General features: G+C 44.6%; 1 long non-coding RNA gene across 4 annotated transcripts in view; it reads left to right on the top strand.

The window, feature by feature from the left end:
* Positions 1–25,391, top strand: part of LOC148773564 (uncharacterized) — a 135,566-nt gene that overhangs the window by 68,621 nt on the left and 41,554 nt on the right. Inside the window, exon 4 of one of the 4 annotated variants that reach the window (XR_016036680.1) lies at positions 15,656–15,814. The exons of the other annotated variants lie outside the window; for them this stretch is intronic. This is a non-coding gene — a long non-coding RNA (uncharacterized LOC148773564). The remainder of the gene's footprint in view (positions 1–15,655; positions 15,815–25,391) is intronic. 4 annotated transcript variants of the gene reach the window in all.

Genomic DNA, 25,391 nt, shown 5'->3' with positions numbered 1-25,391 from the left:
TCATAGGCTCACCTGTGATTCCTCCACGGTTCTGGGAATGAAGTATTCCCTAAATACAAGCTGTTACTCCTTGGTCTTCATTTGCTTTTTTTTTTCACATATTCCTCTGATTATACCTGTGTCATAGCTTTATTGTAAATGCAACAAAGCCCTGTTGGTGTTTGTGGTTACACGATAATAACTTTTTTGACCTATTTTGAACTCGCTTTCTTTTTTGAGCCTTTGTTCTATCACAGTTGCTGAAAACAAAGGAAGCAATGCCCATATCAGTGTATGAATGTGTTAGCCTTTAGTTCTAATCAGATAAAATTCAGACATGTACAAAACACGAGAGAATAGTTTTTGTTCCACCAAAGATTCCCGTCCATCTTCTTTGTTTTGTTATCAGTATATCCAGTTCTATAAAGTATTTACTCATAATTTTGTCTTTCCTGAAATTGTTTTTTGGGAACTATCGAGTGAAAGATGCAATATACAAACAAATTGAATTAAACATGAAAGACAGATGATTCGGGCTCCGTTCTTCTGGTGTGCTGGGGAGTTAACCAGGCACAGTTCATTAACACTAATGGAAAAATTCATCATTTACCATGAGCTTCTCTAGACATCATAGGGCAATTTCTCCCCCTAATTTGCTATATAATTTGATTACTTCTAAATGTACTAAGATTCAAAAAGGAGGTGTTTTATCCATCATGCTTCTTAAAGATTACTTCTCATTAATTTAAATATGAATTCCTTTGAGAAGAGACTTCCTCTCCCCAAATCAATTATTTTCTATAAATATATCCATGATATCCTAGGCACTATAGCCTTCTTTATGTTTCCAGATAATAAAAGCGTATACTTGCCATAGTTTAACTATAGCTTACATTCTCTTTGTGTTTTAAGTATGGCTCAAGATTCAGGAAAAAATAGACTGTTTTTCTTAATTTGACTCAGAAATCTCTGTAGAGTAGAGATTTGGGACTTCCCTGGTGGTTCAGTGATTAAGAATCTGCCTGCCAATGCAGGGAATATGGGTTTGATCCCTGCTCTGGGAAGTTCCCACATGTTGTAGGGCAACCAAGCCCACATGCCACAACTAAAGCGTAGCCCCTGCTTGTCACAGCTAGAGAAAGCAAAGCAGCGACAAAAATATGTGTATGTGCGTAGAAACGGACTCGCAAATGTGCTGATGCCACATATCGGAGATAATGTTTATTTGCTCTGTCGCCAAAAGATTAAATTTGAAACCGTAGGGATCTCGAGCCTAATTAGGATTAGAGGTTTCCCTCCAGAAGCAGAGACACTCCCAGCCTGCAAAGGACTTCATAAATACTGAGCAATCACACTTCACCACCTTCGAATCTTCTCTTTGGACTTAAAGTAAAAATTCACATTAGGACAGGTCTTAGCTCTGCAGCCCAATGCCTAAGAGGGTCACCCTTCCATCATAGTGAGCATGCAAACTGGTTCTGGATACAGATTCCATTAGTGATGGTGCCCGTGTATACCAGGAAGGCTCACTGGCCTCTGCTTGTCTTTTGCATGCTAAGTCGCTTCCGTTGTGTCTGACTCTGACCCTGTGGACTGTAGCCCACCAGGCTCCTCTCTCCACGGCAATCTTCAGGCAAAAACTGGAGTGGGTTGCCATGCCCTCCTCCAGGGGATCTTCCTGACCTGTATTGAATCCGCATTGAACCTGATTGAACCCGCATCTCTTGCTTCTCCTTCACTGGCAGGTAGATTTCTTACCCCTAGGGCCACCTTTCTTCTCTTTGCTTCAGTGGGAAAAGAAACTGTTAGAAAGAGACAACAGTAAAGTATATGAAAAAGAATGAAAATCTCTGCCATTTCAAAGGAAATGAGAAGGTGAGGAGAATGGAATCTGTTGGAGTCTGACTGGTCCAGGTGTCTTCTGGGCACACGGTGGCTTCTGGGAGCCGTGAGGTCAGTGAGAATATGGGCCATGCTTGTGTGTATTTGCACTTGTGCATTTGTCAGCCAGGGAATCCATGACATTTAGTAGATTCTCAAAAAGGATTTCGACTCCAAAGAGGCTCTGGAATAATATTTGTTAATCCTTCAGGAATGATTAGGTGGCACAGCGGTAAAGAATTTTCCTGCCAATGCAGGAGCCACAGGAGACATGGGTTTGATCTTTGGGTGGGGAAGGTCCCCTGGAGAAGGAAATGGCAACCCACTCCAGTATTCTTGCCTGGAGAATCCCACGGACAGAGGAGCCTGGCAGGCTACAGTCCATGGGGTCACAAAGAGTCGGACACGACTGAGCATGCACAGCATCAATTAAAAAGGACCTGCAGAGGAGAGAGAGTGCCTCAGAGAAAGAGGCTGGCAGGAGATGGCTTACCGAGACAGAGAAATACGAGACCTGGGGCAGTCATTGTGACGGTGACCATACTCCTCCATGGTGCATGGACATTCTTGCATCAGTGATGCTTGCACACGTGATGTAAACAATAAAACCAGAAGGAAACGGGGGAAATTTTGATGGTTTGCTGTGGAAAACCATCTAGTAACATTCTATACTAGAAAGTTTATAATTTATAAATTATATATAGTTTTTCTAAAAACAGAAACTTCAGTATATAGCTTACAAGCTAAAATGAGGACAAGTAAAACCTTGTTCAGGCCCTAAGGTAGTAAAATTTCTAGTAGTTTTCATGGTCTGAATATATAAGTAAACCTTGCATGTGGGTAGAAAGTATGGGGCAGAAACTGAAGTCTGTAAAGAATCAACACATTTAAGATTTCACTGTCGAACTGGTTAAATTTAATGAGTCAATAGCGATTTAAACCGTTTTAAAAATCCAACAAAGTCAACATTTAGAACCCTGAAACTTCCAAAGAACATCCACCTCGGGGGTAAAGTCATGGGTTGATTTCATCTTTCCATCTTTCCTATCAAGTGTTGCTTTAAAAAGTGGCCCATCGCTGGTCTCGATAGAAGTGGGGCCTTTTATCAGAGAGAAGCTGACGTATGATACCAATGAGAAGAGTGTGTGGTTTAGACTAAAAAGAAACCCTGAGTTACCTCTACTAGTTTCCTTCCTCCAGAACATCTCTGCCTTCAGCGATGCCCAAACACACACATCTGCACAGACTCACGGTCCCTTGAAAGCTTCAATGTGCCAAACACAGGAGGCAACAGGCAGGAGTGAAGGTGCTTCCCCAGAAAGCGCAGCTCTGGGAGGAAGGGAAAAAAGCAGCCAGCACAGCCGTGCTCCCTCCTGCCCCTGCAAATGGCCCACCTGCCCTGAACCTCGATTCTGCTTCACTCAGATTTGGGGATGGGGTCGTTGTCCGTCGATGCCTCTAGCTCTGAGATCAGGTCCTATAGAGTCACAAGGAGAGGGTGGATGGGCCTGAATAATCTATGCTGTTGCAAATTGGTCCTAGTTTCAGCTTTCTTGGATTGCACCGCTAACGCATCTAGAGAGCTTAAAATGCCAGCTTATCTAGGAAGATTTGCCAACAAACACACAGAACTGGAACATTTCTATTGAAACTATTTTTGTACCGGCAAGTTTTTAAAAGATGGTAATTAGCAAAATTAAAGACAAAAGAAAACTTTTCCTGCCTTTTCAAATACTGTCTACCTGCAGTACCAAGCCGGAGTCCCATCTCCTGCCTGGATCCCCCTCCACCCCCACGCCACCCCAGCCACATCTCTCTTGTCTAAAGGATGCTCTTCTGTGTGAAATCGCACAGCCTCCCATTACCGAGAGGCTCTTAGGAAATCCGTCCCTGCTGCTGCAGCTGGAGGCCAGGGACCACTCAGCTGCTCCTGGGGTGCCTGGCTTAGCGGGGGTAATGTAGGAAGCTGAGACCCTCGCTTAGAGCCAGAGAGACCTGATGTCCCGGCATGTGGTGGAATTCACATTCTGAGCGGCCGTCTGTCTCTGCTCATCTGCAGAAGGAGACCACGGGGTCCCTCAGTCCTGCTGTTCAGAACACTGGAAACAGGGAACATGATCTGAGCCCCACCTGTGGTATTTCATCACACTCAGAGGATTAGGCTTCAGGGTTTGATGTCCAAACCCTGAGCCCCATGGGCTGGTTTTCTACAGTCTGCATCTGAACCAGCTTTCCCTTCTGCTGCTGCTGCTGCTGCTCTGGTCCAGACCCTTGGCCTGCCTGCCATCAGCTCCAGCCCCCCATCCCGTCCCTCAGCCTGCTCCTCCTTTGGCCAGAGCTGCCAGTATGACCTCCCGACCTTTAACCTTTCTTTCCCAATTCAGGAACCTCCAGCATCTCTGGGCAGTTGAAGCTCTCAGCCCCCGCCCCGGCAGTGAGAAAGGGTCTCCACCCTGTTTCCTGGCCCAGTGGTCTTCTCCCAGGATCTTTCGTCTCTCTGTCTCCATGCCTGGGACTGATGAGGCCCGAACTATTTCAAGAACCTGCCCTCTGTGCCCTCCTTGGTCCTAGATTAATTAACAGCAGCGGCAACAACAAAAACAATTTTATAAACACATTCCCTTCCCAGAGTGTGTTTATTTAATGAAATAATGCATATAATGTAACATACACTTATAGTGCCTGCTACAGAGTATATGCTTAAGAAATATGTATTCCTGTTGTTATGGTCATGTCATTATTAAACAGGTACTATGAGTAGTATGGGCTTCCCTGGTGGCTCAGAGGTTAAAGCGTCTGCCTCCAATGCGGGAGACCCGGGTTCGACCCCTGGGTCGGGAAGATCCCCTGGAGAAGGAAATGGTAACCCACTCCAGTATTCTTGCCTGGAGAATCCCATGGACGGAGAAGCCTGGTAGGCTACAGTCCACGGGGTCGCATAGAGTCGGACACGACTGAGCGACGGAACGGATGAGTAGTAACAATAAACTCACAATATAATATCCACAGCTTTTACCTTTTAAAGACTTTTTTTATGGGGACTATTTTAAAAATATTGAATTTGTTACAACATTGCTTCTGTTGTTTATGTTCAGGTCTTTTTGGCCTCAGGGCATGTGAGAGCTTAGCTCCCCAACCAGAAAAGGAACCTGCACCCCCTCCATTGGAAGGCAAAGTCTTAACCACTTGACTACCAGGGAAGTCCCTGCTTTTGCCTTTTAGATTTTTAATTCATTTCTTTTTCTACCCTCAGGTCAAAGACCCTTGAGGTAGGCTCGGTACAGTTGTCCATTTTCCCTAATGCCTAATTCAGTGCTGTGCATACAGTTCTTGCTATTCAGTTGCTAAATCGTGTTCAACTCTTTACAACCCCATGGACTGCAGCACACGACTTCCCTTGACCCTCACTATCTTTTGGAGTTTGCTCAGATGCATGTCCATTGAGTCGGTGATGTCATCCATCTCATCCTGTGACCCCCTTCTCCTCCTCAGGCTTTCTCAGCATACAGTGGCATACAGTAAGTGTTTGTGGATGGAATCTTGGCAGCATCTCTGCCCTTCCCCCCGCTCCTGGCCTCCACTCACACAGGGTCTGCTTGGGCACTTGCGTGGCCAAGTTAGATGGAAACTTGTATTTGGCTGTGTAGAAGAAACATTAGTTTGTGTGTATGTGGGTGTGAATATTTAAATTCTCATTTAAAACATGTTAGGATAGAACGCAAAATCTTTTTTCTGGAAGAAAGTCAAGCCTGTCTCTTCGCTATTTTCTCCTCCTTTCTCACGGTTTTTATAAATTACAGCTTGTCCCAATAAAAAAATTATCCAGATGGCCAGTTCCTCACATCACATTTTATTCCATGCAGAGAACGTGTCTTTGTTTCTAAAGAATTCCTTTTTCACCACATGTTCTATTCTTGAAACAACTCTGTAAATTTCGGAATGAAATTGAAAAAAAAAACAACACTGAATGGCTTAAATTCTCTCAAAGTGTTCTGATTTTCCTACCTTTCTCTCTGTATAATCACAATGCCAGAGACATTACATAAATACATTAACATCATAAATATCCATTTGGCAATTTACCCACTATGTACAGGGCGATAATGTCAGGTATTCTACCACTTTTATTTATATATAATGTATTCAGAGAAAAGTCTAATCCCAGAGGGAGTTTGGCATAGTACTTAAAAGCCTAGATCCTAGCATGAATCTGCCTGGGTCACAAACCCGACTCCAGCGTCCTACCTGTGTGGGCTTGTATGACTTACTTTGCCTCTCTGTACCTCAATTGCTTCATCTATAAAATGCAGATAATAATAGAATCTATCTTGAGGGATATTGTGAGAATTCAGAAACTTAACATATAAAGACAGCTTAAGTCAGGGCATAACACAGAGTAAAAACTATAGAACTATGATCTGTTTTAGATCTTATGAGTATTAGATGAATCAAGTTGTGTTTAGGTATCATCTTCTCTTTAAATTTTTGAATGATTTTACTGCCTAAATTTAGTAGAAATAAAAAATTCACATATATATTTTAGATTAGTCTGGTCATCTTATATAAAATATTTTGCATGTTGATTCTCAGTAACAAATAGTTGAAACAAATTACTTAAACAAGATATGTCAAGATAGCTTATAGTAGAAAAAGTAGTGTTGGATCATATTTTCTTGCAAAAAGTAGGTGTTCATTTTTATCCACAATTACATGGTTGCCCCTAATCTTTAGGCTTCCCAGGTGGCACAAGGGGTAGAGAACCCGCCTGCCAATGCAGAAGATGCAAGAGACTCAGGCTCAATCCCTGGGTCGGGAAGATCCTCTGGAGTAGGGCATAGTAACCCACTCCAGCATTCTTGCTTGGAGAATCCCATGGATACAGTCCTTAGGGTCGCCACAAGGACACAACTAAAGCGACTTAGCACACACGCATGTGTATTAAAGATTAAAGATAATCCTTAATACCTCAGTGTGGTTTATTTAAACTTAAAAAAAAGAAATATATAAAATCCTCCCTTCCAGATTTAATAAGATGACTAATGTTGGTTATTGTTAATTGGGATGATGCTGCTTTATGCACATCAAATTGCAGTACAAGTTTGCCTTTGGTATATTAACTGATTTAGGGGGAAGAGAATTGGCAATCAACTTCAGGAATTTGAAGAAAACCCAATACTGAGACCTTAGATTGCTGCTCTATATAAGTATCATTTGTACTGCTCACAGTCCTCATAGAAGTAACATCAGTACTAGTAACTAACTGTGAAGCCCTAGTTAGCTTTTGTAAGTTTCCAGAGAAAACATTACAGGAATTCCACAATTACAGCAACCGGCCTTTCAGTGTTTGACATGCCTTTTAATACTGTTGGCCAAAAGGTCAGCGTTACCTTCAAAATAAAAACTGCCCATTTAACAGACTATGCCAGTTTAAGCTGTCCACATGTTACAGTTGGATGGCAGTGAGGGCAAAGGTTTGTCTTCCCCCCCGTTTCCTGGCACACCCCCTGTTCTTCAAGACTCTGTCCCCATCCTCTGAGGAGGCAGCGTCCAGGGCGTCCTTGCTGCGGGAGGCAAGACCCTCAGATGGTCTATTCCATGAACACTTCCAAATACTTGGCCTCCACCCACTCCAACAATTAAATTCTTGTCTTTTGAAGATAACCCAGGAGACTTTAGCATCTAACCTCCTGGCTTAGATATATTGTCTTGTCTAGGTCTGAGAAAGAAGGACTACAATTGGCTAGTTAAATAATTGAGACTGAGCTGTATGATGCGGTGAGCCTCCTGGAGACTGCATTAGGGAAGAACTCTTCACAGTCTCGCTGCAACCTAAGTCCTGGGCTGCGTGAGGCCATGTTCCCAGACCAGGCTCCTCCTGGGAGCTATTGGCCTTTCTTGGATGACTTCACTTTTCTGGATCAGCAAGAAGGCTGTCAGCGACCTGACACTCTTCCTGAAATACCGCTGACCTCTGGGTTTTACTTATGTTTTGAAGTACAGCACCCAAGGGGCTGTTTCATCTTTGCCAGTTTGCTTGAATGTGTAAAGCCTCTAACGTCATGTCATGGAGGGAATTTGCTAATAGATACCTGGGCAGGGAGGGAATTCAGAGTGGGGGGCTGAGGCACTCAGGCTGGAAGAACTCTTGGTGCCTGAGGCCCCTCCGGTCACCCCGGGGTTGTCAGTGCCCAGTGCTTGGGAAGCTTCCAATTAGATGTGTGGTGGCAGCTTAGTTACACTCTCCTGGTCCAGACTGTCCATCCCCCAGGGTTTGACAGAGCATGGCGCATTATTTTTATCAGGACAAGGGAGTCATAGAGAAGCAGGCACCACATCAGCTGCTTGGGTCTGAGAAGATGAAAACGTGGTGAGTACAAGATGATAATAGGGTTGGATGAGTAGGGCCCAGAGCCCAGGGGTTTGGAAATCAGTAGCTCTCGTCTCGACTCTTGGAATTGGAGCCGAGCGGGAGGAATCCGAAATGAAGGTGGGGAATCTCAGGAAGTGGGCAAAGCACAGTAAGAGGGAATAATTCAGGGGTGTAGGCACATGGAGACCTGGCCAGCTGGGGAGGCAGACCTGCCTTGCAGGGGTGGGGTTAGGAGGCAGAGGGCTTGTCATGGAAGGGGGCTCGGCAAGAACCAAGTAGGAATGTGGGCTTCCCAGATGAAGGCCCCTGGATTCTTGGCATGACAGTAGATAAGACTCTTACTTTTTAAAATTTATTTTTACTTTCTGGCCATGCTGTACAGCATGCAGGACCTTAGTTCCCTGACTAGGGATCGAGCCCATGCCCCCTGCATTGGAAGCTTGGAGTCTTAACCACAGGACCACCAGGAAAAGTCTCTCTAGACCAGGCTTTTAGAAACAAAGTGTGTGTGTGTTAGTCACTCAGTCATGTCTGACTCTTTGTGACCATATGGGCTATAGCCCACCAGGCTCCTCTGTCCATGGGAATTCTCCAGGCAAGAATACTAGAGTGGGTTGCCATGCCCTCCTCCAGGGGATCTTCCCCACCCAGGGATCAAACCCAGGTCTCCCTCACAGCAGGCAGATTCTTTACCATCTGAGCCACCAGGGAAGCCCAAGAATACTGGAGTGGGTTGCCATGCCCTCCTCCAGGGGATCTTCCCCACCCAGGGATTGAACCTGTGTCTCCTGCATTTCCTTCTCCTTCATTGGCAGGCAGATTCTTTATGACTGAGCCAATAAGGACCAATGCAAATGCCAGATTCTGTGATGCAGAGCCCATGAGGCTGAGCCCTGAGCTCGGGTATCAGAACTGGGCCCTGCTTCAGGTTCAGACCTTTGGACTTTAGACTGAACCGTGGGGTTTAGTGACTCACCAAAGGCCTCAGATCAGGATCGGTCCTGAGAATAAGGGGAAACTGCACTGACCTGTGAAATCAGGTGCTCCTGTCATGGAAGGAAGGCAAATTCAGAGGCTGAGGACCCTCAGGAGCCTGACATCACCTGCAGTGATTCAGCACTGGCCGCTCCAGCTCTGGCCCCGGTACAACCAACAGAGCAGCGGCAGCCAAGGATGCTGCTCCTAAGAGGAGGGCAGGACAGTTTTTAAGGAAAGAATATATACCAATACAGTTTTCTTTTATTTTTCTATTTCTTCTCAGATGAAATAGAAATTATACTTGCTTCTCAATTATACTTACATATTCTGAAAAGCAAAACTAGTATTCTTAATGGCGGTCATTTTTCTGTTTCTTTCTATTTATGAAGAGGTCTACTAGGATCTCAGATCTAGTCCAAAAATCTTCTTTTTTTTTTTTTATTTTATTAGAAAACTGAAATTTACAGTGTGTTTATATCACTCACTGAGTACATGGCATTTAAAAACAACATCATTACAGAAAGATAACAAAAATACAAAGTCTTAATACCTATGGGATATGGAAAACATTATCCACTGAGGCCTTAAATGTAGTAGACTTCACATAAAAAGGAAAAGCAATGAGTATACAAGTATACAGCCAGTTTAAGAAGTTAGCAAGATAAACAGAATAATCATAAAGAAAAGAAAGCTCCTAATACATACCAGGTATTAATGCAATAAAAATAAAGATAAAATTGAGAGGCTCAACAGAGTCAAAGCTGCCTTAAAAAGCTTCTCTTAAAAGGGAAACATCAGGTAACAATAATCAACAAGAAAAATCTTGCAAATAAACAATATTCAAAATGGGAATTATTCATAGAAGCATTAAGGATATAAATAATAGAAACAACTTTATGCCTATACATTTGAAGATTAGTTGTCTCCTATGCAGGGTTATCGTTACCGTCTTTCTAAATTCTGTATATATGCGTTAATATACTGTATTGGAGTTTTTCTTTCTGGCTTATCTCACTCTGTATAATGGGCTCCAGTTTCACCCACCTCATTAGAACTTATTCAAATGTATTCTTTTTAATTGCTGAATTTTTATTTATTTGTGTTTGGCTATGTCAGGCCTTAGTTGCAGCACCACAAGCGTCTCTACCTGTGGCTCTGGGGCTCAGTTGCTCTGTGGCATGTGGATCTTAGTCCCGCCGAGCCCCAGCCCAGGGATCAAACCTGCAACCCCTGTGCTGGAAGGCAGACTCTCAACCACTGGACCACCGAGGACATCCCCCCAAATCTCTTTTAAACTTTGCAGCTGTCTAGAAGTTTGTGTTTGTTTAGCATTCGCCCTCTAGTCACCTGTCTTGCTGATGAACTTGGACCTGACATATTTGATAAATTATTCAGCTGAACTGTATGAAATTCCTGGTATTCAGTTGTGTCTGACTTTTGAAAGCCATGTAGTTTCTGCAGTCTCTTCCTCCTTTTCCTGTAAGCAGCGCACATACCTTGAGTTAAGGAGAGGACAGGGAGGCCTGGCGTGCTGTGATTCATGGGGTCGCAAAGAGTCAGACACGACTGAGCGACTGAACTGAACTGAACTGACTGATGGCCCCCAGTCAGAAGAACTCCACCTCCCCCGGGGTTCCCGCTCAGTCCAACTATCCCACCCACAGGTTTCTTGCTTCCTTCACTGTCCACAATGAGCTGAAATTTGAATCTGCCACCTCCCTGTCCATCAGAAGCTACCGTTTTCCTTTGACCAACAGAGACTTGAGGCACAGAAATTTCAGCTTATATGTCAGCAATTTGCTGAAGAGACTATGTCTTCAGAACCTTCCCCCCCTTCCCAATATTTGGCTAAATCAATAGTAAGTTTTAAATGGTTTATATCACACCTAGGACAACCACTTCAGTCAACTTTCTTCTACGTATATGGTTTTATGAAGAGTCGTGTATGTTCTTAAACACGCACATATACATATATATCCCCTGGAGGAGGAAGTGGCCACCCACCCCAGTATTCTTGCCTGGAGAATCCTATGGACAGAGGAGCCTGGCAGGCTACCGTCCATAGGGTTACACAGATTCAGACACGACTGAAGTGACTTAGGACAATACACACACTTAAGGGTGTGCGTGTGCAGAAAGGCTTGTGATTAGGATGCCGTCTCTGTAACATAAATATTTCTCTGCACTGACTGCAAGTCAGCACAGAGCCGCAATCCAGAAATGCATTCCCAGCAGAGCTGAGGTTGAACGGGGTGCTGACGATGCTTCTGAAAGCCATCATCCCCGCTCCTTATGAACTTTCATTTCTCTCCCATTGTTACCTTCTTTCAGGTTCTTCACCAGCATCTTCTGCAAAATATGCTCTTGTCACTTAATATATTCTTTTGAACTTCATGCTTTATTCTGATCTGTATAATAGGGAGATACTCTGTCATGTGCCTTGCCTCTCAGAACTGAGAAATACCCCATTCTGGTGATGCTCGAGGCACTGCGTTGGTGCTAAAAACTAAGTGATTTGTTTCGGGGTTTCCCAAGAAGGTGCCAAGTCACACTGGGAAAATTGCTTATCTTGCGTGAGCCTGTTTTCCTACCTATGAAAAATACATCAATACTATCTTTAGTTTTTGCTTGCCTGTGAGTACCTGTGAGACAAAGAAGAGCTGGAATGGGATTAAGAAATAAGTGAATGATTAAATGACTAAAAGGACTGATTAATGAGTAAAGATCGAGGCAAATAGAATTTCTCTTAACTGAACAAAGAGGGCGAATGATAGCTTCTACAAGGCTGAGCAGATAAGCCTGAGGAAGATGGCAGGAATGCTGTGCAGCACAAGTCACACAGGGGTCATGATATGAAATCAAGAAAATTCATGGCCATAATGATCATTAAACCATCTCGAGTTGGGAGTATGTGTTGATGGGTGGTTGGCAGAGCTTCTGAGTGATAGTATTTTAGTGAAAACTCAACTGCGCGTGAAATAAACATTTTCCATCTCTCTTAGGTTAGCCTAATGCCTTTCAGCTCTCATCTGCAGAAAATTCTTTCCAAAAATCTCCTTTAAATCTCATAAGTTGCAGCCTAAACCAATCGGTCCTGCTGGAAGCTGCTTTATCACCACTTCAGTCCTCACACAGGATCCAACACAGACTGATTTATCTTCCCCTAGACATGGTGGGCTGGGTACCACTGCTTTCTCTGGGAATAGTGCCTCTGCCACTCTGCACAAGAATTATGTTCCCTTTCTGACAGTGCGGAAAGTGCCATCCCACTTTGGCCTACATGGTTGGTGCTAATAATTAAGTGATTGATTTGAGGGTTTCCCAAGAAGGTGCCAAGTCACATTGGGAAAATTGCTTATCTTGTGTGAGCCTGTTTTCTTACCAATGAAAACTATATTAAAGATATCTTTGGGTATTTATTGAAACCAGGTCTCCTGCATTGCAGGCAGATTCTTAACCATCCGAGCCACCAGGGATTCCCTTGGGTGTTTAGTGCTAAATACTAGAGGTAATGTATGTAAAACACCTTGTATTGCAGTGCAGACACTCAGTAGGGGTAGCTTTTGTTCTTATTTAAATCGTATTTTTTGGAACATATCCCAGCTTCTTCACTAGAACTGTATTCTCTCAAGTGCCTCGCATGCAGCACATGCTAAGTTAGTGGGTTGCTGGATCAATAACTGGATAAACAAACTAATAGATCTATGCCAATTAATATGAACTACAGAACATATGTGCATGGAGCGCTGCTGTCTGGCAAAGTACAGGTTGACCCTGTTATGTCGGGCGAGGCTAGTGTTATCAGAATCACCCCACTCCAAATTCCAGAAGGCCCATTCCAGATCCAGGTTGGTACGAAGCCCTCTGAGGTTAGACTTCATATAGGGGCTCCCCAGAAAACTCAGTCTATTGCAAAATAGAGGGAAACCTCATTGCTCCTGAGAGAGTCAATTCCTAGGCAGGTTAATAAGAAGTCTGGGGTCCCCAAGGAGGAGAAAGGGATCTGGGGCTCTTGAGGAGAAAATAGGGGTCTGGAATTCTTAAGGAGGAGAAAAGGACAACCTTTTCATGAGAGCAGCTCCCAGTCCTGGGGTGTGTGTGTATGTACGTGTGTGTGTATGTCTGGGTGTGTCTGTATCTGTGTCTGTGTGTGTGTGTCTATGTGTGTATATGTCTTTTTTTTTTCTCTGCATTCCTTAGTCTTTGTCACATAAGATGTTTTTTTTCTTTAAGCCCAGAGCTGATGATTACACAACAAAACAGCTCAGCTTAAACTCTGTACTAAGAATTATATAACAACAGTGTATCCTGCTTGAGGACAGTTTCTCCTTCTTGCAAACCTTCTGATTAATCCTGTTATCTTAAAATATACATTATGGAAGTGGGTCTGGTAAGATCTTTCTATTGTTAGTTCTAATCCTGTCATCTTAAAATGTAAATTGTGAGAGTGGGTCTGGTAAGATCTTTACAACCTTGAGACATTCTTTGGGTTTGTTATAATAACCGATTAAAGAATTATTTAGCTTCCTTGCTATGACTAGCGAGGGGGGCACTCTGTCCCCCTTCTGATGTCTATGTCAGAAGCTTTCTCTGTCCTTTTTATACTTTAACAAAACTGCTACAGAAAAGCTCTTGAGTGATCCTGGTCCCTGGTCCCAAAGCTAAATCTTCTTCGGAGATCATGAATCCGACATTGTTCACCATTAGCTATCACTCCCTGATTTAATCATGACTTGAAAATAACAAAAGCAAACTCTCCTGTATCAGAAAGGATTTATTATGCATCATGTTACCAGCACATTTACAGTAAATAGGAAGTGAATTCCTGGGAAAAAAGAGCCCACTGCCAAGACACTGATGCATTTGAGTCCATGCTTCCCTGGATGTAAAGGATGACAGCACTGTCGTCATGAGAGCACTTCCCAGACCTGGGGTGTGTGTATGTATGTGTGTGTCTGTGTGTGTCTGTGTACGCATGTGTGTGTCAGTGTGTGTCTGTCTGTGTGCGTCTGTGTGTGTCTGTGTATGTCTGTCTGTGTGTGTCTATGTGTATATAGTTTTCGTGTGTCTATGTGTCTGTGTGAGTGTACATGTGTGTGCCTGTATGCCTGTGTGTATTTGTGTGTGTTGTGTGTGTATGTGTGTATGTGTGTGTGTATGTGTGTATGTGTTTATGTGTATCTATGTCTGTGTGTATGTGTATTTGTGTGTTGTGTGTGTGTCTGTATGTGTGTGTCTCTGTGTGTGTGTCTATTTGTATATCTGGTGTGTATGTTTCTGCGTGTGTCTGTGTGTGTGAGATTCCTCATGGTCACAACATCCCAGAGGAGCTGGATCTGATTTTCCCATTTCACTGGGGGAACTGGAGCTTGGGCATGGACCAGGCGCCTGAGGGGCGCCATCACGCCTGGTCATCCTCTGATGGCGCTTCCCTTGTTCAGAAACAGGTTGGAGCTTCTGGAGGCAGAACCGTGGGTGCAGACACCTACTGGGGACAGCAGTCACCCACGGAAGGGACCGGACCATTGGTCCCAGCAGCTCTTTGGCCTGAACCTGCCGTCGGGCTCCAGCCACATCTGGAATTCAGGATTCAGCCACACCCGGTATCTCCTCTTCCACCCACAGTCGGCCCTTCACATTCAAACACAAAACTTCCTAGCCAGGCTCAGGAGGATGAAGCAGACAACCAGATACAGAATTTCTGGATAAACAAATGATAAAAAAAAGCTTAGTATTCTCCTGCTGGTAAACATGTTTCATTACCCCATAGTATTTTGTGATAAGGGCACGATTTTTCAAGGATACAGACTGAGTCAGATGTTTATATGGCATTTTCATTGCTCCGCTGCATGCGTGCGTCTCTGTGTACTCAGCCACTCAGCCGTGTCCAGCTCTTTGTGGCCCCACGGACTGGACTGTAGCCCACCAGGCTAATCTGTCCGTGGCATCTTCCAAGCAAGACTACTGCAGCGGGTTGCTATTTCCCACTCCAGGGGATCTTGCCGACCCAGGGATCGAACCCTCATCTCTTGCATCCCCTGTGTTGGCAGGCGGATTCTTTACCACTGTGCCAGCTGGGAAGCCCATAGTATTTCGTGATACAGGTTGTCACATCGGGGCATGAATATTGGAGGATACAAACTGAGTCAGCTGTTTATATGGCATTTTCACTTCATGTGCATCTTTATGACAATCTTCTGTTTTTAAGTTTCTTAAACTGTGAAAACTGTATTGCTGATGACTATGCCTGTGATATCTGCTGACCAGGGTCTAAGGCCTGCCTGCACAGAGGGTAATATGGGAAGAAACTTAACATAGCATGTTCTGTGAAAGGGAAACGTCTCTATTCAGTGTTTCAGTTTTGGATGTGTGTCTGCTCCCATGACAGTTCAGCCCTGATGCGTCACCCTGAACTGACGCCTGTGCTCTCATTTTTATACAAACCAGCACTTTCGGCTGTCCGTGTTCGGACAGGAACTTGAAAAAGGAGGCAACACTTCAGGATCGTCTGAGAGAACAAACACAGGCCAAAAATTGGAATCAGGCTCTGCACATCCAATATCGAAAAATCGCTGTAGCTTGAACTTCAGTGGAAGACTCCAGAAGGTGAACAACCAGTTCAGTTAAGGAAGTCTTAAAAATGTGAAACAGAGAGGAAAGCATGTAAAAGAGAAAAGAACAAACTTGTTGGTGATAATAATTCCTTATGTTTCTTCAGAATCTTTTTTTTTTTTAATTTCTGGATAATATTATGCTCACTAGCTCACAGAATTCATCTAAGCCTTGACACTTCATTGTTTGAATATTTTTACTTACTTCATCCTCAGTAATGTGAGTTGACCTCTAAGTGGAGGTATTATGTGGAAGTCACAGAAAGTAAATCTTACGTGTAAAATTCTGTAAGACTCCCTGCATCTTTGGAGACGTCTCACAGGTGGCATCTCTCTGGGCACATGACCCGGTTCCAACATCCTCTCATCCCACCAGCACCCTCTCGCTCACCTGGTACTTGTCATCTTTAATCCAAACATCCCTCAGACATGGTTTCCTTATTCTGAATAGTCTCCATTTTCACTTATCAATGGCACATCAGCCTTTTGTTCCTAAATGTAAACTTATGACTGTTGGTCCTAATTTTTATTTGTTGTTGTTCAGTCATGTTTGACTCTTTGCAACCCCAAGGACTGCCGCCTGCCAGGCTTCCTTGTCCTTCACCATCTCCCGGAGCTTGCTCAAACTCATGTCCATTGAGTCAGTGATGCCATCCAACCATCTCATCTTCTGTCGCCCTTTTCTCCTGCCTTCAATCTTTCCCAGCATCAAGGTCTTTTCCAGTGAGTTGGCTCTTTGCATCAGGTGGCCAAAGTATTGGAGCTTTAGCTTCAGCATCGATCCTTCCAATGAATATTCAGTACTGATTTCCTTTAGGAGTGACTGGTTTGATCCCCTTTCTGTCCAAGTTATTCTCAAGAGTCTTCTCCAGCACCACAGTTTGAAAGTATCAACTCTTCGACGCTCAGCCTTCTTTATGGTCCACCTCTCACATCTGTCCATGACTACTGGATTATTTACATATAATTTTCTAAGAAGCTTTAGATGCAACTGTATTTGCACTTTTTTTTTTAACCTAAATGAGTAAATAATCTAAATGACATTTAAGAATAAAAGCTTCAATCCCCATGCTGGGGATTATAAACACAGAAAGATCTAATACAAAATGAATGACCGGCGACCAGAGATGGAGCCATGAAAGGCTTGAGAGAGGTGAGAAGTGGGTGTCTTCAGACCCCGCTGTGGGCAGAAGGCACTGGCGTTCAGGGTTGAAGGACAGTAGACCCTACCCAAGGTGAGCTTTGGGGGAGCTGCTAGGGGAGGGGCTGCTGGTTCTCCTGTCCCTCCACCCCCAGCCATGTTCTTCCCACTCAGCATGTAGGACCGGAAGGTGTGCACACCTCCACGCAGAGGCTGACTTAGTGGGGATACTCTCGTACTCACGAGACCTGGTTATCGGGAGAGTTTGGCTCGTGCTGTGCTGTGCTTAGTCGCCCAGTCCTGTCTGACTCTGCCATTCCAGGGACTGCAGCTTGCCAGGCTCCTCTGTCCATGGGATTCTCCAGGCAAGAATACTGGAGTGGGTTGTCATGCCCTCCTCCAGGGGATCTTCTCAAAGTTGAGCTCGTGGGACCCGCTTTTCAGGCGGGTTTTGCATCTCGGACTGTGCATTTTGTTCCTTTTCATAGAGCATTCAGGTGATGTTGCATTTCCCTTCCCTTAGCTGATTTAAAGTGTGGTGGCCCTGCACGCTCCTGCGCACCCTCCCTCTGCGGCGTGCCATCCGCTGCCTCTGGGTACCGAGGCGCTCCTCTGTCGCATCTGTATCCTGCATCTCATCCTTTGTTCTACACCCACTCTTCTTGCCGAAACTGCTCGGGGTCTGGGTTTTCTTCCCTGCTTTTCACACCCACGCCGTTTACGACTTCAAGTGCCTGAGAGTTTTAACAGCCTTCCCGTTTCCTAGTGGAGGGAGAAGTTTTTCTCTTTTTCTTTTTTTAAAAACTGTTTTTCCCAGGAACCCTGTTTGTTTATTCCAGAGGCCAGGACATCCATTTGCTCTTACTCTTTTTGTTCTGTTCTGTTATCTTTTTTCCCAAACAAAAATGCTCTTGTAAACATTTTAGACATTCATTCTCAATGTCAAAAGCCAGAGAGAATAAACAGCTCTTTGAACTGCTTTAAAAAGAGATGACACTGTGGTGTTCTCTCAGAGATTAGCCAAACCTTTCTCATCAGCACAGATGTATGGCTTCCCTAACTCTGCTTATGGCACACTGTTGAGCGCCTTACAGTTTTGAAGGGGGTTTGCACTGAAATGAATCAGTAAGCACAATTACTACTGATAGAAAAAGTAGAGAACGTTAGTTGATGTGTGTGTGCACACCTATCACTTCAGTCATGTCTGACTCTTTTTGACCCCATGGACTGTAGCCCACCAGGCTCCTCTGTCCATGGGATTTTCCAGGCAAGAATACTGGAGTGGGCTGCCATGCCCTCCTCCAGGGGATCTTTCTGACCCTGGGCTCAAACTGGAGATTCCTGTGTCTCCTGCATTGCAGGTGGATTCTTTACCCACTGAGCCACCTGGGAAGCCCAGTTAATTGATTAGCAAGCCAAAAAGAAAAAAAAAAAAAATCACACATGATGCTATTCTGTGAAATCCTCTTTTGTAAATACAGGGAACTGTGTTAGCAGCTGGGCGGGGGAGGGGAGACCCATGGTAAAAGTCTAGAATTCTGAAGCCATACTTCTTTTTTCACATCATGAGACCAAAGTCATGCTCGTGCCCCAATCCTTGTCCTCTTTTTCTACACCAATCATCATAACATTTTTTGGATCAATGGTCTTAGCAGTAAGGTCTACTTGGACCTGCTCCCCGCTGCCCCATGCCCCAATCTCCCTGACCTCCTATTCATGGTCCAGAATTCCAGCTGGAGGGAAAAAAAAGAAAACAAGGAAATCAACAAGGAAGAGTATGTCTGCTAATGATGAGCAGATATGATTTATTTTAACTCTTTTCACAGTTTACGTGTGATAATCTCCTGAGGCTGCCTGTACTCTAACCCAGAGCTTTGCTCTTAAATTAATAAGATACCACGTAGAGATGGAGGAGAATGTTTAAATCCCATCTGGCCTCTTCTACATGCTGAGGGAAAATGATTTTTACTTGGCCCCTGTGCGAGGATACACACGGGCATTAAATTAGCAAGTGAAAGTGTGTTAGTCGCTCAGTCGTGTCAGACTCTGCGACTGTAGCCCACCAAACTCCTCTGTCCATGGGATTCTCCAGGCAAGAATGCTGGAGTGGGTTGCCATTTTCTCCTCCTGGGGGGATCTTCCAACCCAGAGATCAAACCCGGGTCTTCTGCATTGCAGGTGGATTCTTTGCTATCTGAGCCACCAGGGAAGCCACGGGGTTAAATTAGCAAAGATCAGAGTTTTAATTTCCCCTGGCTTCCAGTGCATCTACCATCACTGAGCTCCAGACAGGCCCGCTCTGACTTCTTCTACTGGCAATGCTGTGACCTTAGAATCTCCAGACTGCTTTCAGTTCCAGGGCAAAATATAAAATTAACTCTTGAGTTTCTTCCAAAATCAATTAGATGCTGCCCAGCAGTTTAGGAAGTTTTGTCTTTTCCTTAATGGCACTCCAGTTTTGTGCTTATTTTTTTAAAAGCATGCTTGTTCTGATGTTTATCTTCAGAGAGAGAACTATAATTAGTAAATTCTAAGTCTCCATGATTTAGTAAGGAGAAGGCAATGGCAAGCCACTCCAGTACTCTTGCCTAGAAAATCCCATGGACAGAGGAGCCTGGTAGGCTGCAGTCCGTGTGGTCGCTAAGGGTCAAACACGACTCAGAGACTTCACTTTCACTTTTCACTTTCCACTTTCACACATTGGAGAAGGAAATGGCAACCCACTCCAGTGTTCTTGCCTGGAGAATCCCAGGGATGGGGGAGCCTGGTGGGCTTCCGTCTATGGGGTCACACAGAGTCGGACACGACTGAAGTGACTTAGCAGCAGCAGCAGCAGCATGATTTAGTAGTGGAAATAGTCTATTTATGTTCACATTTTCTTAGTGGAGGGTCACGTTATGGATTCGAGTGTATTACATACTACTTAATAAGATTCATCTTCACAGTCTAAGTTTGCATGTTAATACAACCTTGAAGAGTCAGATTCACAATAAAATGCCACTACTGGAAAACTATATACTATTAGATATAGCCCCTTTGTGGGGGCTAATAGAATCAGTAGTGGACTTCCCTGGTGGCTCAATAATAAAGAAACCGCCTGCAATGCAGGAGACGAGGATTTGATCCCTGGATTGGAAAGATCCCCTGGAGAAAGAAATGGCTACCCACTCTGGTATTCTTGCCTGGGAAATCCTGTGGACAGAGGAGCCTGACAGGCTATAGTTCATGGGGTTGCGAGAGAGGCACACAACTGAGCAACTAAACCATCATCAGAGTGAGTAGTAGTATATTCACAGTGCATTAAATGCAGGCAAATGACCTTACCCTTGAGTATCTTACATCCAGGAGTGAACTCTAGGGTGAAAAGCGACTTTAATATATTACCTTTAAAGTTTCCCATAATCTTGTCATTTAGGCAAAATGGACCCTATTGTCATTAGAGTGTTGTCACTTAACTGGTGAGGAAGTCAAGGGTCTTCCTAGTAGCTAATCCAGGACCTGGGTCTTCTGGTTAAGTCCAGAATGTTCTTAGTTCTGTAACCTCAGAGCACCAGATTTATCGACAGTAATGCTAATTGCACACACTCAGCTCCTGCTGCAAAGCCCCGTGAAAGACAATCCACATACACGGTCTAGTGAATTTCATTTCGTCCTCACAGCAACTCTATGCGTGGTAAATATTCTGACTCTGACTTTATGATGTCGGCACCTGAAGGTTCAGAGAGGTTAGGCAAAGCGTTCTGGACCGCACTGTGGCAGAAGCGGTGGGATCTGAATCCAGAACACCTGACCCTGAATTCTATGTGCATTTCAAAGCAACAGGCTGGCCTCAACACAGCAGCTGGAGGCTCTGAACCTGCCTGGCTGGGTTCAGATTTAGACATTCTCCTGCTGTTCAGGATTCTCAGGGTCATCTTGAGAGGAATTTATTTCTTACTTGATGAAAATAGAACTACCGAGGGGGAAGGATCTTAACCGTGTCCTCCCCAAACTGTTTATTCTTATTTATACTGTAGAATGCAAAACTTGCACCTTGAACACGTTTCTTTGCAATTGGTACTAAAGGCTTCGATCTGCAACAAGGGAATAAGATTATACTCACTAAACAGTTTCCTCATAAAGGAAATTGCTAGAAACGCAGCTCCCCTCCCCAACCTTATACAATCTGTTCGTTGGCTTCCCCAGGCCAGCATGGGACTATTTTCCAGCCCCCTCCTGTCCACCTCTGTATTCTCTAATAGCATCTTCTGCCTCCCCGAGCAGTGTTTAATATACTCTAATTCACACAATCGGCAGAACCATTAGTCATAATAGCTGTCATATTCAATCACTGCTATTAAGAAAATCTAACAAAATGCCTTATAAAGCTCACTTTGTTTTTCCTAATGCCTGCCATATTATAAATTTTGCACACTTCCCAAAGGCCTATATTGACGATGAAAGTGGCTGGGAAAAAATTATGGTAATCAGACAAGAACGGCAGGCAGTAAGGTGGTTCCTTAATGATCCTAATAATAAATTCCTCTGCTCTGAGCTAACTAGTTGGTATTCAAGACTCAAATTACCTTCTACAAGGTCCATTCTCAGAATTAAAGCAGTGTTAGCAGGTTGTTTCCTGTATGAACCTTCCAAGACCTTCCACAGGTTTTCTTGAAGTCCATCAGCCTCTTCTCTTGCTCCTTCCTACATGACTTTTGTACTTCAGAAGGTGAAGTCCCCCAGGTGCCCCACATCTCCTGTCTCTGGCCATGGAGATTCTGTGCTGGTTCCTTTGTTCCATCCTTCTGCCTCCTTCGCTCCTGTCGCATCTTCTGCCTTCATCAAGGCTCCTTTTGGTCTTGAAACTTTCCACAGCAGGTCAGCCCATGTGAGCTTCCAGACCTTAGAGATGGTGTTTCACACATCTGTGTATTTCTAACGTCTAGCTCAGGGCCTGACACTAGCATTCCAGGTTCCCGTGCTATATTGCTCTTTACAGCATCGGACTTGACTTTCACCACAAGACACATCCACAACTGAGTGTTATTTCTGCTTTGGCCCAGCTGCTTCATTCTTTCTGGAGCTGTTTGTAATTGCCCTCTGCTCTCCTCCAGTAGCATACAGGACACCTACTGACCAGGGGGCTCATCTTCCGGTGTCATATATTTTTGCCTTTTCATACTGTTTTTGGGGTTCTCTAGGCAAGAATACTGGAGTGGGTTGCCATTCTCTCCTCCAGTAGACCACGTTTTGTCAGAACTCTACTGTATGACCTGTCTGTCTTTGGTGGCCCTGCACGGCGTGACTCATATCTTCATTGAGTTTCGCAGGCCCCTTCACCACGACAAGGCTGTGATCTACAAAGGGGCTTATTTGTGTGTGTGTCTTATTTTCTCAAGAAGACTAGAGGCTGCTAAGGAGTGAGAACTGGTTTCCATTATGCTTTTATTGTTTCTCCATCACTGTTCACCTTATAGGTTTTTAGTGAATCTTAGTTGATTGATTCAGATGCATACATTTGTTTTCCCCTGAGAGTCTCAGTTATCTTCAACTGTAAAATGAATACAAATATTCGAGGCTTTGATTTTTGAATGGAGGTGTATGGATGCAGGCGCTTCCCCGGTAGCTCAGATGATAAACAGTCTACCTGCAATGTGCAGTGCAGGAGATCTGAGTTCAATCCCTGGGTCCAGAAGATCCCCTGGAGAATAGAATGGCTACCCATTTCATAAATGTAGATGTATGACTGGGCCTGGAACATAGTAGAAACTATGGAAATAATATTTATCTTCCATTTTTATAAAAATAGTTGATTTTAAAATCTACAGTTGAACCCATTCTAGCCGTGTATTAGCCACACATCTTTGCATGAAACATAGAGATTTAGCCCTTTGTTTATTTAGTCTGAACTAAAGTAAACCCCTTAAGCTAGTGAGCAGTGATCAAAACACCAAGAAACCCTGGTCCTCAGTCTGTGGAGACTGTGGTTGGACAGGAAGCCCCCGGCCATCCAGACAGACCCCACCCCGCCCCCCACAACTCCCCACTTCCAGTTGGACTCTAAGGGGCCTTGTCATCCAGCCAAATATGAGAGTCTTGGAGCTTTACAGTGAGAAAGGACTCAGAAGGTTGTCTCAGCCAACTTCTGCACAGAGAAATAAGGATATCAGATCCAAGAATTTAGTCCGTCATTGACACTGTCACTGGTGGCAACCCCACGCCCTCTGACCCCCAGGCATCACTCTGCTCACCATCCCATCCCCCATCCTCTCCCCGAATTAGGATGAGGTCAGAACAGAGTTGGTTTCTGGTATACCTGAATGACACTAACCTTGCTGTATTCAGCATCCACATCGTAGCCGTTCATTTGCTCCTCATTTATCCATTGAACGAACTCTTAGAAAGGCACTCCTCCAAACTCCAGTGATACAGCAGTGGACAAAACAGAGTAAACTCCTTGTTCCTGTTAAACTTTCACCTCGGGGTAGAAAACTGCCCAGGCTGCTGAGTGGTGGGATGGGGATCCGAGCTCCGGCAAGATGGCAGTGGTCCCCCAGCCCGGGCGCTGGGCTGCTGCCCCCAGGGCACCAACATCAGTTCACCCAGGGAGCTGGGTGAGCTCCTGGGTGTGGAGCATCTGATGGGGCTGAAGGTGAGGACCAGGGGCCAGGGATGAGAAGGGGAACAAGACTGCCAAACCTGCAGGGAGAATATTTTCAGGAGTGAAGATGGAGGAAGGAAAGAAAAGTTAACCTTAATGGAAGAGAGACTCCTGGGTCTTGATGAGTGACAGGGAATGAGAGGGGGGCCTCTGGTTTCAACAGTGACCACCTTAGGTTCCTGGAGACGGTGAGCAGATCAAGGCGATCAAGAAGAACTAAACAGTTCTGTTGAATATTTTGCAAGCTGAAACTGAGCTGAGTCTGTCAAGATCAGCCCAGGGGTGCGGACAGAAGCTGACGCAATGAAAGGACCCAGATACTGAATTCCGCTCGCCTCAGCTCCCCTGGCACCTTCATTACAGTCTCGTGTGTTTTCTAAACAAATTTACAGTCTTGCTAAAATGTGATAATATACCCAATTCATGCCTTCAAAAGATCTTTAAATATATTTTTCTGTGCTTATTTTCATGAGGCATTTTATGATCTATTGTGGATCTCTGGATTTCTGGAATCCTGCCTTGGCTCAGGCCCTTAGCAATTAAATGCTGAGAACAGTCTGTGCTCAAGTGTCCATGGTTTATTCCATCAAGGAAATATTGGTGTTCTTGCACCCCAGAAAAACAAAACTTTGTTGCCTAAGCACCAGCAGGCATTTTTTTCCTCATCTATATACTTCATTTGGCTTTAAAATAATTGTTGTTCAGTCACCCAGTTGAGTCTGACTCTTTGTGACCCCATGGACTGCAGCACTCCAGGCTTCCCTGTCCTTCACTATCTCAGTTCAAACTCATGTCCATTGAGTCGGAGATGCCATCCAACCATCTCATCCTTGTCGTCCCCTTCTCCTCCTGCCTTTAATCTTTCCCAGCATCAGGGTCTTTTCCAGTGAGTCAGCTCTTCGAATCAGGTGGCCAAAGTATTGAAGCTTCGGCATCAGTCCTTCCAATGAATATTCAGGGTTGATTTCCTTTGGGATTGACTGGTTTAGTCTCCTTGCTGTCCAAGGGACTCTCAAGAGTCTTCTCCAACACCGCAGTTTGAAAGCATCAATTCTTTGGCACTCAGTCTTCTTTAAGGTACAACTCTTGAAATATTAATTGTTGGCACGTGACTGGCCTGGCATTACTGCTGACCACATGCAGTAGATGCTCCCAAGGCCATTGCTGCGGTGGCTACTTCCGTTGTTGTTGTCCACTCACCCAGTCATGTCCAACTCTTTTCAGCCCCCTGGACTGAAGCATGTCAGGCCTCCCTGTCCCTCACCATCTCCCGGAGTTTGCCCAAGTTCACATACATTGCTTCAGTGAGGCCGTCCAGCCATCTCATCCTCTGACACCCTCTTCTCCTTCTGCCCTCAATCTTTCCCAGCATCAGGGACTTTTCCAATGAGTCCTCTGTTCTCATCAGATGACCAGAATACTGGAGCTTCAGCTTCAGTCCTTCCCATGAATATTCAGGGTTGATCTCCCTTAAGATTGACCGGTTTGACCTCCTTGCTGTCCAAGAGTCTTTCAGGACTCTTGTCCAGCACCATAGTTCAAAGGCATCAGTTCTTTGGTGTTCTGCTTTCTTTACAGTCCAGCTCTCACAACCGTATGTGACCACTGGGAAGAGTCACCATAGCCTTGACTGCACGGACCTTTGTTGGCAGAGTAATGTCTCTGCTTTTCAACACACTGTCATTTGTCATCGCTTTCCTGCCAAGAAGCAATCATCTTCTGATTTCATGGCTGCAGTCTCTGTCTGCAGTGATTTCAGAGCCCGCGAGGAGGAAATCTGTCACTACTTCC

Source organism: Moschus berezovskii, chromosome 28 (genome assembly GCF_049115385.1).
Source record: "Moschus berezovskii isolate FMDL1 chromosome 28, NW_MosBer_1.0, whole genome shotgun sequence".
Classification (NCBI taxonomy): Eukaryota; Metazoa; Chordata; class Mammalia; order Artiodactyla; family Moschidae; genus Moschus; species Moschus berezovskii.
Note: the sequence above shows the minus strand (reverse complement) of the source record. Positions and strands in the feature narration are given on the sequence as shown.